General features: G+C 42.3%; 1 long non-coding RNA gene across 1 annotated transcript; it reads right to left on the bottom strand.

Annotated features, from left to right (window-relative positions):
• Nucleotides 1–2,989: 2,989 nt before the first annotated feature.
• Nucleotides 2,990–10,929, bottom strand: LOC309371298. Its single transcript, XR_014169026.1, has 3 exons — nt 10,427–10,929; nt 6,376–6,546; nt 2,990–3,224 (listed from the first exon to the last, which is right to left on the bottom strand). It is a non-coding gene; the product is annotated as an uncharacterized lncRNA (long non-coding RNA).
• Between the last annotated feature and the right edge of the window lie 1,319 nt (nt 10,930–12,248).

Genomic DNA, 12,248 nt, shown 5'->3' with positions numbered 1-12,248 from the left:
AGGAATGGGTGATTGGTAAACCTGTTGACGACTGTTAGCGACTGCAATTGATCAACAGGTTTACCTTTGCTATGAAAGATGCCATTTTGGGGGAAGCATGGGAGGAGACCTACCTCTTTCACACTCTTGCATATTTTTCATGCCTGCTTGCAGCCATCCTTCCTCAGTCTGCTGCTGCTTGAAGAAGAGGGGATACATATGCACTGCTACTCACAAGGTAATCTTTGCAACTCTTCGAAAAGGAAGGCAGTGCAGATGCTGAGGAATGGCATCTGCATTGTGATACATGTCATGATGCACATAGTTATACAGTGGTACCTCGGGCAAAGTACTTAATTCGTTCCGGAGGTCCGTTCTTAACCTGAAGCACCACTTTAGCTAATGGGGCCTCCTGCTGCCGCCGCGCCACCGGAGCCCGATTTCTGTTCTTATCCTGAAGCAAAGTTCTTAACCTGAAGCACTATTTCTGGCTTAGTGGAGTGTGTAACCTGAAGCGTATGTAACTGAGGTACCACTGTACGACATTTCATTCAGTGGGATGCACATTCCAAGTTGAGGGAGCATCAATCTCTAGCTGCTTCATAACATCTCTCTCTCTCTCTCTCTCTCTCTCTCACACACACACACACACACACACACACACACACACACACAAATTGCACCCTTTCACAAAGGTGTATAAAACTGCCCAAAGGGAGGGTTTTGTTTAACGGTAAGTGGCTTCTTGAAAGCACCTCCACCATTTCAGTTCAGCATTATTGGAAATATTGTCAAGGGCTGGTCTAAAGTGTAGATTGCAGGTGTACAGTAGTTGGAAAACAACCCATTTACACAAATCAATAACAGAGGAGATGGTGGGCGGGGGGAGAGGAAAGCTATTACAGGATGCTCACTCTATCTTAACTTATACTTTGTAGGCTCGTGGTCACACAGTATTTTACTTTTTTAAAAAAGTTTGAAGTTTCTCATGCATGGCCTTCAAGCCCACCTAATAATCCCCCCCAGACAAAAGAATTAGAAAGAGAAAGTTGTGTTTTAATAAAGAAGCATACTGTTCATCTGGGTAAGACATAGTGTGTAATCTTTCAAGTGTAAGATGATTTACAGTGGAGTTTCAACTGATCAGGTCCCTAAAGAAAATTGTATTGCATTTGATTTGCTGCCTTGTGCTTTCTAATTTTGTTTTCCTAATGACAATTGATTAAAAATAAACTAATAGAAAGTCAGTTGATTGAGCTGGTTACTGGCTAGGGGACGCTCCACTCATCTGCAGTGCTGTAATGAAGTATTTATCTTAGCAGGAGTCCAATTTCCAGAGCCATGTGAAGAGAAATCAGAAACAGGGTGGGGAAATAGAATACAGAACACTTTGATCTTGGGCTTAAACTTCTCTAAACCACAGAAGTGTTTTCTATCCCTATGCATAGTCTGCATGGGTTTACACACACCTGTCAATTTTCTCAGACATTTAACAAGTTGGTTTAGAGGAAATAGTTCTGAGTTCAGGAAAGCATGAAGGATGGCACAATGGGTGAGCAAGTGAACATATGGGTAAGAGAAAGTTCCTACTCTTCTATGACCCTGTTCAACCTTCAAGGTCAGGAACAGAGTCCTTGCAAGCTGTCCTATTTATTCATGAGGCCAATAAAGAGAGGTGGCCTTTTCGATGCCAGGACCAAGTTTATGCAACCTGGAAAGCTATTGTATACCAAGTCAGTCTGTTTGTCCTTCTGGCTCAGGATTCGTTACAGCAGAAGTAGATACTGTGACTAGAGATGGGCGAATCTGTCAATTTTGGTTTCTCGTTTATCCATTTTTAAGTTCAGTTCTCTGCTTGTCCCCCACTTTATTTATAGGCATGGATCAGAGTGCTTTTGTCTTTGCCCCCATCACTTTTCCCTGGAAAACCCACTCTTTGGTGCTAAATTGGAACAAATGGTAATCCGCAGAAAACCCAAATGCCATTTGTTAAACCACAGATTTTCTTTGGGGAGATTGAACCCAGGACTCTGTCATGGAGTTACAGTCCTTAACATGGTGCCCTGCAGATTTACAGGCTCCAACTCCCATCAACGCCCACCAGCTTGGCCAACCATCAGGGATGATGGAAATCAAACTACAAAACATCTGGAGGGCACAACGTTGGGGAAGGTTTCCGTAAGGGAACTCCTTGTCAGTAGAAATCTTCCATGGTTTCTCCCACATTTAGACTGGCCTGTTCCAGCCAGCTTTTAAAACATGGGTTATGGTTTATTATGCTAAAACAAATTGCCATTGTAGCCTGATTTTAATGTTCCGCCTGGCTTGCTTCCGTTTTCTTTTGGTTGTGATGTATTTCCTATTTTTATTTTGTAAGTTGCTTTGTGAAAGTACCCTGCAAGTAAACTGCAAGGCAAAAGTAATAACATAAAGTTGGAGCTGTTGTTGGCTTTGCCAGCTTCCACAGTCACCTGGAGGCATGTGCAGTAGCCTTGCTTATATTTTCTGTGTGAATTAGGGTAAAACAAGGTGGAGCAGCACATATGATAGATTCAACTTCAAATGCAAATGGATTCAAATGTCTCCCCCAAACACAGTGGTGCCCTTTTGCCTAATATATTGGTTGTGACTACACGAGTGTGCGCAGATCATGCAGACCAGTTTGTGTTGGCATCCGATGTTATGAAAGTTCTGTTTGTGGTTTGCTTTGCAACAACTGAAAGCGACCACTTGCTGCTACAGTTGCTATGGGAAGAAAGTGTAAGTGTGAGCAGGCCCAGAGTCTCACTGATTTTGATGGGACTTCGGCACACCTAATGTCTCTCCAATGTGGCCATTATTGGCAATCACAAAGCATAGAAATTTGAAAAATCAAAGCTAGTATCGTATTCTCTGCTACTAACAGATGTCCTGGTCACTCAGGAAAAAAACATTTACTCGCACAACATGAAAACCAGGGTTGTTTGCATGTCTATTTAAAAGTTATTGGATGAGTGACAATTTCCCCCAAGCTCTTCGTGAACAGTCTTTTCATTGTCTATAATGGGGAGCAGAAGGTAAATGTCAGCACCAGACGCCTGGGGCACATGCAGAGTACATTCATCTAGCAAAGTCGCAATTTGCTTTAGACTCATCTGTGCTGCCTTAACTATCGTCTGCTTCCCTCTGTTGCCTGAGGAGAGCACCGCAGAGTGTAAGATCATAGAACAGTCTTGAGGCGGGGAAGACTAAGGCAGCCTTGTGTGCTGTTAGGAAAATAAACGGAATGTGAGGGATTGTAATTAGAGCGCTCTGAAGAAAAGTTCGAAATTTGATTTCCATAAGCCAAGGTTTCCTCCACTTCCCACTTCCAGAGTATTTCTAATTACATGCGCAGAGGCAGTCTTGCAAAAATTTATCTTGTTTTAAATCAGCATGGCAAATAAGGTAATTTTTCCTACACGCACGCACACACACATGAATTTTTCACTTGAAGCATGGCACGCGCATTGAGATACTGATAAATATGGTTCCTGGAAGACTCTTACATTTGAGCTGACATTGCACGTACTCGTATGACTGGCTGAAGGCAGAAGCTGTTTACTAGTATATTGCAAAAGAAATTGCTAGCAGAGTTGATATTTCTAGTGTGAAAAATGTGAGAAGCATCTACGGAGAGGGAAAGGAGAACAGGTTATGAATAGCAGCAGTAGCATTAGTGTTTACTACTATTCCCATATTGCAAATTGGAGCGGGTGCTGAAACTGGGAAAGAGTGCCTTGCCTGATGAGTTCCATATACGATAAAGGTAAAACTCAAACCAGGGACTTCTAATTCATAGCTCTATCATTGCCACTATAGGAGGGAGGGGAAGCTAGTGCCCTCCGTGCATTGTAGGCTTGCAACTCCCAGCTTCCCTCATAACTGGCAATGATGGTGGGGTTTGATGGGAGCTGTAGTCCAACAACATCTGTAGGGCCACAGGTTCCCTACCTCTGCACCACAGTATACCAGCAACAGTTGGGAGTTAGGTGGTGTGGTAAGGATAGGAAAAGAAATCTGAAAAGGGATGGCTTTGACTTCAGAGAGAGAGAGAGAGAGATCTCAAGGTGGTTCTGATTGATAATGCTATTTTGTGGAAGGTAGCCTCAAGACTCTCAGCAGCAATTATATCAGGCATTTGTCTGATTAACTTTCTGTGGCCTTTTAAATGTGTCTGTGGAAGAAGGGCTGAGGTCCCTGACCCCTGAGCTGCATAAAAACATACATAAATAAACAACAAGCCCACAAACAGTAGGGCACTTGGCAAGCATAACTTGGGCCATTTATATATTTTGTCCCCTCTGACATCTGGAATATTAAGGAGATGCCATTGCATTTAGGTATTCAATCTGAAGGCCATGCTTAGTGCTATGCATTACAATTGTACAAAGACAGCCTTTCTCGATTGTATTTTGGGTTGTAAGAGCAATATGAAAATGTCATCTGGGAAATGTAAAGCTTCAAGCTTTGGTCAACATATTACCATAGAAATGGCAGTCAAGTCCAGGGCTAATTTTTGTCAGTGTGTTGAGATCAAGCCAGGTCCTAGTATGGGAAATATACCGAGACGGAATTAGATTCATAACCACTACAGTGTTTGTTTCACCTTTGGGGACTCTTGCTGCAAGGCAAATGCATTGGGGCACAGAGAGAAGCAGAGTTCCTTGGAGTAATGCTTGCTGTGTGTGCATCTCACGCATATCTCTTCAACCTCTGCATTTGCAATGCAGCAGAGGTTTTCCTTCTCTCTTCTCTGATGGAAACTGATCCCGGTCTTTTAAAAGGGACCTGGAACCATCAATATTATAATTGCCGGGCTTTATACAATAGCCTATGATCTTCTGACCTCTGAACAAGCAAACCAAATTTGTAAACCAGGCAGGCCAAAACACATCACACTAGCTTTAGCGGCACAAAAGCATTCCTGGAATCATCATCCAGGGACTCAGCTACATCCGTCGCAATAATATGTTTGAATGTGTTATAAACACGCAACACCAGATGGCACCAGAGAGCAAAAAAAGAATTTATATGGATTTTTACATAGGCTCCCCCCCTTTCTGTTGTAACGATTTAATTTCTGACTTATTTATAGTGTTTTTAACCTGTGTCTAGATCCACCCCAGGGCTGAATCCAGGTGTCTTCCATGGTAATGCAATCCCATATCCAAGACAAGTCAAAGTTCTGTTCCCTGATTTGCCTTTCTACTGACCAGAATCACCTCTGTCTTGTCTGGATAAAGCATCACTTGGTTCCAACTCATCCATTGCTTTATTGACAGACACCAGAAACTTATTTAGAACTTGAACACTTTCCTTCAGTTGTGATGGAAAGAGATAGAGTTGGTTGCCATCCGCATATTAAATCAGAGCCACAGTTCCTCAATGACCTCATCTAGTAGTTTCATTCAGGACAAGATGGAGCCCTGAGGCCCATCAAAAGTCAATGGCCCTGGGGCATAATAGGACACACCTTCAGGAACTGCCCTCCTATCAAAGCCCAATGATCCAGAAGGGTTTTGTGATGAGCGGTACTGAAAACTGCACAGAGCTCTAGCAGAGCCATCCAGGACACACTCCCTCTGTGCAGTTCCCTTTGCAAACCCTTAGCTATTTAAACCAGCAATATTTCTTTATTTGAGAAAGCATTCATCTAAAAAGGCAATGTGTCAGTTTTGAGAGAGGGTTAAGAAGCACTTGTAAAATCACAAAAGGAGCACTCTTCAAAACATTATTAGAAGACCAAAAGCCTATCATCTGGGATTTTTTGCAGTCAATTAGAAATATGAATTTTCCTTGAACTTGTAATTGCTGAGGTCAGAATCTAAGTGATTGCTTTAAAGTGGGGTGGGGGCAAAATTACCTTGTGGACCAGGAAAACACTGGTGCTGTTTGAATTTTTCGCTAGATTTCTTACCATAACATTTAGCACTGATCTAGAGCATTGCACATAAATTACCACAGTAATATAACAATTAACTCCTTATTACACATGAGACATTAGAAACTCCTCATCCATCTATAGATAATTCTTTTATCCAGCGTTATTTTTCAAGAAAGAGGTGCTGGAACTCATCATGAACACCTTTCTTGTTCTTTTATAATGGCAATGGTTCCTACTTGAAAGGTGCCAGAACTGAATTCCAGTGAGTTCTGGCTGGAAACGCCCCCCCCCCTGCTTTTATCACTTTACCTTCATTGCAAGGGTAGCAAGTACAGCCCTTTCAGGAGTTAGGGGCCACATGACATCCCCCCCCCCATCGCTAAATCAAGGGGGTTTAAAAGTTTGTTTTTTTAAAGAAAAACACTCGTTAGAATTTAAGCAAGAGCCCACAGACTCCTCAAAAAGACTCTGGAGACACACACATTTCCTACCTGTGGCAAATGAGTGTACGTCATTGTCTGAGAAGAGATGCACTCATCTTACAGTGCATGGAAGTCATATGAAGACACAGAGGTGCCCAATTCTGTCTCCCGTGTAATGACTGTAATCCCAATTGTCACAAATTGCATCTGCCTTGAAGCCCCAGGAATTCTTAATAGATTCTGAAAAAACACAAAATAGACATAAATCTGGAAGAATTACCTACTGATAACAATTGTCCGACCATGAAAGAAGCTCTATAAATCCTGCCTAGAGAGTTACTTGCCTACTTTGAAGCCAATTTTAAAATCATATATTACTGTGTAAGAAGCAGCACACTTCACAAGCTTGAAAAGAACAGTTGTTCACCTGCTGGCTCTGAAATTAAAAAGTTTAGAATGTAAGCTTAAATGTGATTATGGCTAAATTGTACCCCAGTGTTTTAGTTTAATGTGATTCTTAAAGAAAGAAAAAAAATTAGAGGGATCCTAAGATAAGTTACCATATAAGGAAGTTTGTGGAAGGAAAAGTTCACCTCACTTTCTCTCCCCTTCGTTCCCCATCAGCAGTTCCCTACAACCCACCCAACCAGTGTGCCCCATGACCCACTGGAGGGGCTTTTCAGGGGGTTCAGATTGTGGGGGGAGAAGTAGATGGAAAACTTTCATTTCATGAACTTTCATAGATTAATTTATCTTAAGATCCATACCGGTGTTCCGTTTGGTTAGAATCCATTATGAAGAGACGCGTTGCAGATGTCCAAATAAACCGTCTTTCATTTCTGATTTCCACAATGGCCCAGAGCAATCCTAAACATTGCTAGATTTCCAGAATCACAGGAATCTAATCTCCACCCATCTCCTCTCTCCCCAGGTGTGATGCTGATGGTCAAGAGGACTGAGCGTCCTTTACCATGAAAGTGTAAAGGTAAAGTGGGAAGTGGGTCAATACTGTACTAAGTGCTTTTCAGTGCAGTCCTGCACATGTCTAGTCAGAAGTAAGTCCCTTTGGCTTATCCCAGCTAAGTGAGTATAAGATTGCAGTCTTAAAGGACTAATTTTATGATGGCTGTAATCAGATGGAGAGACAGGTGTCTGTAGCTTGTGGCTAATGTTATCACCCCTTTCCCTCTTCAATTGGAAAATGTGAGGAAAAGGAGATGTGGTGACTGAGCATTTTGTCTAGAATTGCTTTTCAGTTCAAGAGTTCCATGGGAATGGAATTGTTCCTAGACAAAGATTCTTAATCACACTTTGGGATTCCACATCGAACAAAAATGTCTAGGGAATTTAAAGGAAAACAGGTGGAAAAAAATATTAGATGAGACATAGTCTGTATTAACAGAAGTAAAGATTTCAGATTGTAAGAATTAAGAAGTCCTCTTTAGGCGTTGGTTGTGAAAGGATGAAGAGAGGACAGCAGGCTGGATGCCCCAATTTTCCATCCCCGCCAGAGACTGTCCTGGACTGACGGGGAATTGTAAGTACTTTCTTCCCTGTAACCAGGAATCCTGCATGATAGAATTCCTAATTGTGGGGATGATTGTACCTGTGCAACCCTGCTTCAGAGACAGAGCCAGCAGCTTGGGGGTTGAGTGGATGAGCAACTCAGGCAGCAAGGCTGGTTCATGCACATTGGAACAGTCATTAGGTTGTACAGAGTGCCTCTTAGGCAGCTTTCTTTAGTTCTGTTATGTCCTAAGTAGAGAGTGATATTGGATATCACAATGAAGTCCGAAAGGGGTTTATTTAAATCTTGGGGCTCCATTTCAACACTGAACAGGGATAGAGGTGATCAAGGATATACTTCACTACTTTGCTAACTAAGGTGAAGAAATACATCTTGCATATTAACACCTACAGGTTGCTGTAATAGGCAACAGAAATTATCATTCAGGCTGAGCTTCACAATGGAGCAGAAGTATTTGAGGCATTGTTTTAATGTGAATGATTTCACACAAGCTATCCAATTTCATAGGTGAGCAGAAAAGTTAGTTCAGGATCCAGTAAGTATTGATATCATCTTAATGCAGATAAGACGCACAGGAAAACCAGTGAGTCAGTGCTCTAGTAATGCCAAACATGTTGGACTTTAACTTGCAGAGCTGACACCCTAGTGATTGCTTGATGCCTTCCCCCCCCAAAAAAAAACCTTGCCAGGGGGCAAATGTAGATGGGTGTTGGTGGCAGGCAGAAGAGAGAAGGGGGGGCGGCTTTGAAACCGCACAGCTCCATCTGTCTATTAGTAACTCACTGAGTGAGAATGCTGCTGCTGCCACCATCATCATTTCCTTACCTGTAATGTATCTGGGCACATCCCAATGTGCATGTTAGAGGCACTGGAGAGAAGGAAGATGCTTGTAGCAGCAGCTGTCTAGCCCAATGCTTCTCTTGAGAGTGCTGGGCCATTAAAAAATACTAGAAGGCTGGCATTAGTTGTGGTGGGCCACAGCGACTGTCCTACCATGCCAGGTCCACTGCGCCTGTTAAAAATAATGTCTTAATTCTGCCAAGCTTTTGTATTCTGGAGAAGCATTTACAGAACAACTAGCAAAATGCTTGCAATTATGGCAGGTAGAGTAGTGGCAGAGAGAGGACTCATGCATTGCCAGAATCCCCAGGAGTGTTCAGTGTGCATCTGTGTAAGACACACAGTGCACCCACTTCCATTCACTTGTATGGAAGAAAAGTAGGTCACAAAATTGTCTGGTCACATTCCTTCCATGGCTTCTGCTTCACTGGCAGCAAGCCTGGGCTTCATGCTGTATAACCACTTGGCTCCAGTCTCTGCCAAGGGGATCACCAAATCCATGGAAATTTTGGACAAACCTGTTTGAGGCTCCTATGACTTAAGGGACTCTGTGGCACCCCAGAAAACGGGGGCCTTCAGTCACAGTTTTCAGTGCCTGGTATTCGCCTTCCCAATTGCTTCTTTCAAGTTGTCACATTTCCACTTTCTTGTGGGTATGAGAAACGCCATGTAAAATTAGTTGTCTGTTAAACTGTGAGACCATTTCAGCAAATCTGCCAAGTCATAAGAAATATACAGTGACAGTAGGTCAAAAACTTCCCTAAATGTGAAGTGGAGCAGGAGGCTGCAAACAGTTGGAGTTCCAGTTATTTGATATGGTACTGCGTGCATTTTTCAAAGCAGTGGAAATGGTGATACTATTTTGAGAGCAAGAGCATTAAGGGAGATGATGAACTGACCTCTGTTTAGGATGGGTTGCTCACCCTCTCTGCAGGTTCTCTTCTCAAAAGGATACAAGTAACTTCAAAGAATCATGATATATATTGTTATTATTATTATTTTAATCATGACATATATTTATTTATTTCATTACCGTATTTTTCGCTCTATAAGACGCACCAGACCACAAGACGCACCTAGTTTTTGGAGGAGGAAAACAAGAAAAAAAATAGTCTGAATCTCAGAAGCCAGAACAGCAAGAGGGATCACTGTGCAGTGAAAGCAGCAATCCCTCTTGCTGTTCTGGCTTCTGGAATAGCTGCGCAGCCTGCATTCGCTCCATAAGACGCACACACATTTCCCCTTACCTTTTAGGAGGGAAAAAGTGAGTCTTATAGAGCAAAAAATACGGTATATGTTTTCTTATTTTAAACCACATTTTTTGGCTTACATACCATCCCAAGGCAGCATATATAAAAAAACCCCCACAAAAAAACCAGGAACAGTGCAACAGAAATCCAGCACAAAATATATGTGTCAAACATAACATTAGACACAGCAGGAGGAGCAGATAAATATTTGCTAAAACAGAGCTCCATCAGATTTTCCAAATGCAAACCATAATCAGAACATTGTTTCTTCATCTCCTAAAAGTTAACAAATAAGGGGCCAGAAGTATCTTCATGGGGAGGGTATTCCAGAAGTGCAGGGCCATCACAGAAAAATACCCTGCTTATTGTACTCATCAGCAGGTCAAAGAGCATGGTCTCTATTGCCTATATAATGACTCAAGCAGTTCCATATAGATGGGAGTGGCCCTTCAGATACCCTGATCCCAAACCATTTATGACTTTAAAAGTCCATTCCACATACCCTCCAAGGCACTGACACCAGAAATGGTGCGTCTTCCCGGCTCCTTGTGTTTTCAGGCTATATGATGTCATGTGAGGCTGCAATCTTGCATGCTTTACCCAATAACCTGTGTTTTCAGGCTCCGTGATCTTTTGCAAGGTCTCAGTCTCATGCATTTCTGCTCCACAAACAGGGATGTCCTGCTTAAAGTGGGCAGTTGACGGGTATGATACCACCACCTTAAATTGGGTCCGGAAACAAATAGGCAGCCAATCTTCTCTAGATAAGGTTGCATCTAGCGAACCAGCTGAAACGGGTGGTGAGTGGGAAAGCGCTTCTAGCTACCAGTGCCCACGCTTTACCTCCATAGATAGTGCTAACTGCAGGAACACTCCCAAACTACATGCTGAGCACTTTAGTGGGCATGTGACCTCATCTAGGAGCAGCAGGACATTGCCTTCCAGAATGACACCTTTCCTGGCCTACAGTGTTTCCAGAAATGCCACATCCACACTATATATTTCAAGCAGTTTGAGTTCCCTAGGAAGAGGTGATGATTGTAAAATGACTCTGGAAATTGTAGCCCTGAGAGGGGATGTGGCGATCACACAGGGTCCCCGGACGTTTAACGGTCTATTGATCCCTGTGCCACCACTGTGCTCGCTTCCCCGCTGCCACTAACCAGTTAGTCTCTGGTAAAACACTGAGTCCAGTCCACTGTTAAAAGTGAACCAAAAAAAGAGAGTTTATTTTACAAACATTAACAAGTTTATGGTTTCTCAGAAAATATTCCTGTCAGTATCTTTACTTTAGTTTCTTTACTGGCCTATACCTTCCTAATACCTTCTGACTGATTATTTCAACTGTTTGACTGACTCCTCTTAACAAATTCTCTCACTCTCTCACACCAGACTAGCCCAACCCACAGACATATCTTCTCTGTCTCTTCTAACTCCAGACTGTCTTCTCAACAACTCTAACTCACTAAAAAACCTCTGTGCTTAAACCTTATACACAGTTGACTCTGCCCCCTGGGTTCCCTATGAACCCAGTATGATGTCACACACATAGGAGGGCAAACGCCACAGAGGAATAGGATCTCCTAACAAATCTCAGCATCCTTAATAAACTTCAGTTCCCATGATTACTTCATGGAAGCCATAACTGTTAAAGAGCAGGTCTTTCTGTGGCCACTCCAAAAGCAACTGATTTTGTGTGAGTACTTTAACTCCTCTTTAATCAATGCATCCGATTTCTGAGAGCCAGTATTAATCTTTAGGCCTTGATTAAATGAGAGGGGCAGGAAACCATGGGAAGCACTGGGTCGAGCAAGGATTTAATTATATAGAATTAGAAACTTACCTGTGGGCAAACCTCTTCAGAAGAGTGTCAAGAATTGCTGTAGGGTTTTCCCCTCCCCCCTCTTAAAAGTGCCATCATTGCAAGACATAGAGCTTGCATGATTAACACACTTTCCTTTCACCATGGCAATTAGGAATAATGAAGATACTCAAGGATTCAACATTGACAGAAATGAGTAGAAGATTTCACTAATGGGGAGATTAGTCATTCCACTGAATCCTGACATAGATGTGGTAAAAGGGAATCTATATCTATCATCTATCTATCTATCTATCTATCTATCATCTATCTATCATCTATCTAATCTATCTAGAAACACAAGGTGAATTGGTATAAATCAGAATAGATTTTAATGTAAGTCAAAATAATGTTTGCTCAGAGCATGTAAATGCACTAAACCCAAAATGAGGTCTAGGGGCAATTTAGGGGTGGATGAGGATGAAAAAGCTAAAACCTTATCTAGGTCACATCCACACTATGA

Source organism: Podarcis melisellensis (assembly GCF_964234715.1).
Source record: "Podarcis melisellensis genome assembly, chromosome: 5".
NCBI classification, from domain to species: domain Eukaryota; kingdom Metazoa; phylum Chordata; class Lepidosauria; order Squamata; family Lacertidae; genus Podarcis; species Podarcis melisellensis.
The sequence above is the reverse complement of the archived record's forward strand: the minus strand, read 5'-3'. Positions and strand labels throughout refer to the sequence as shown.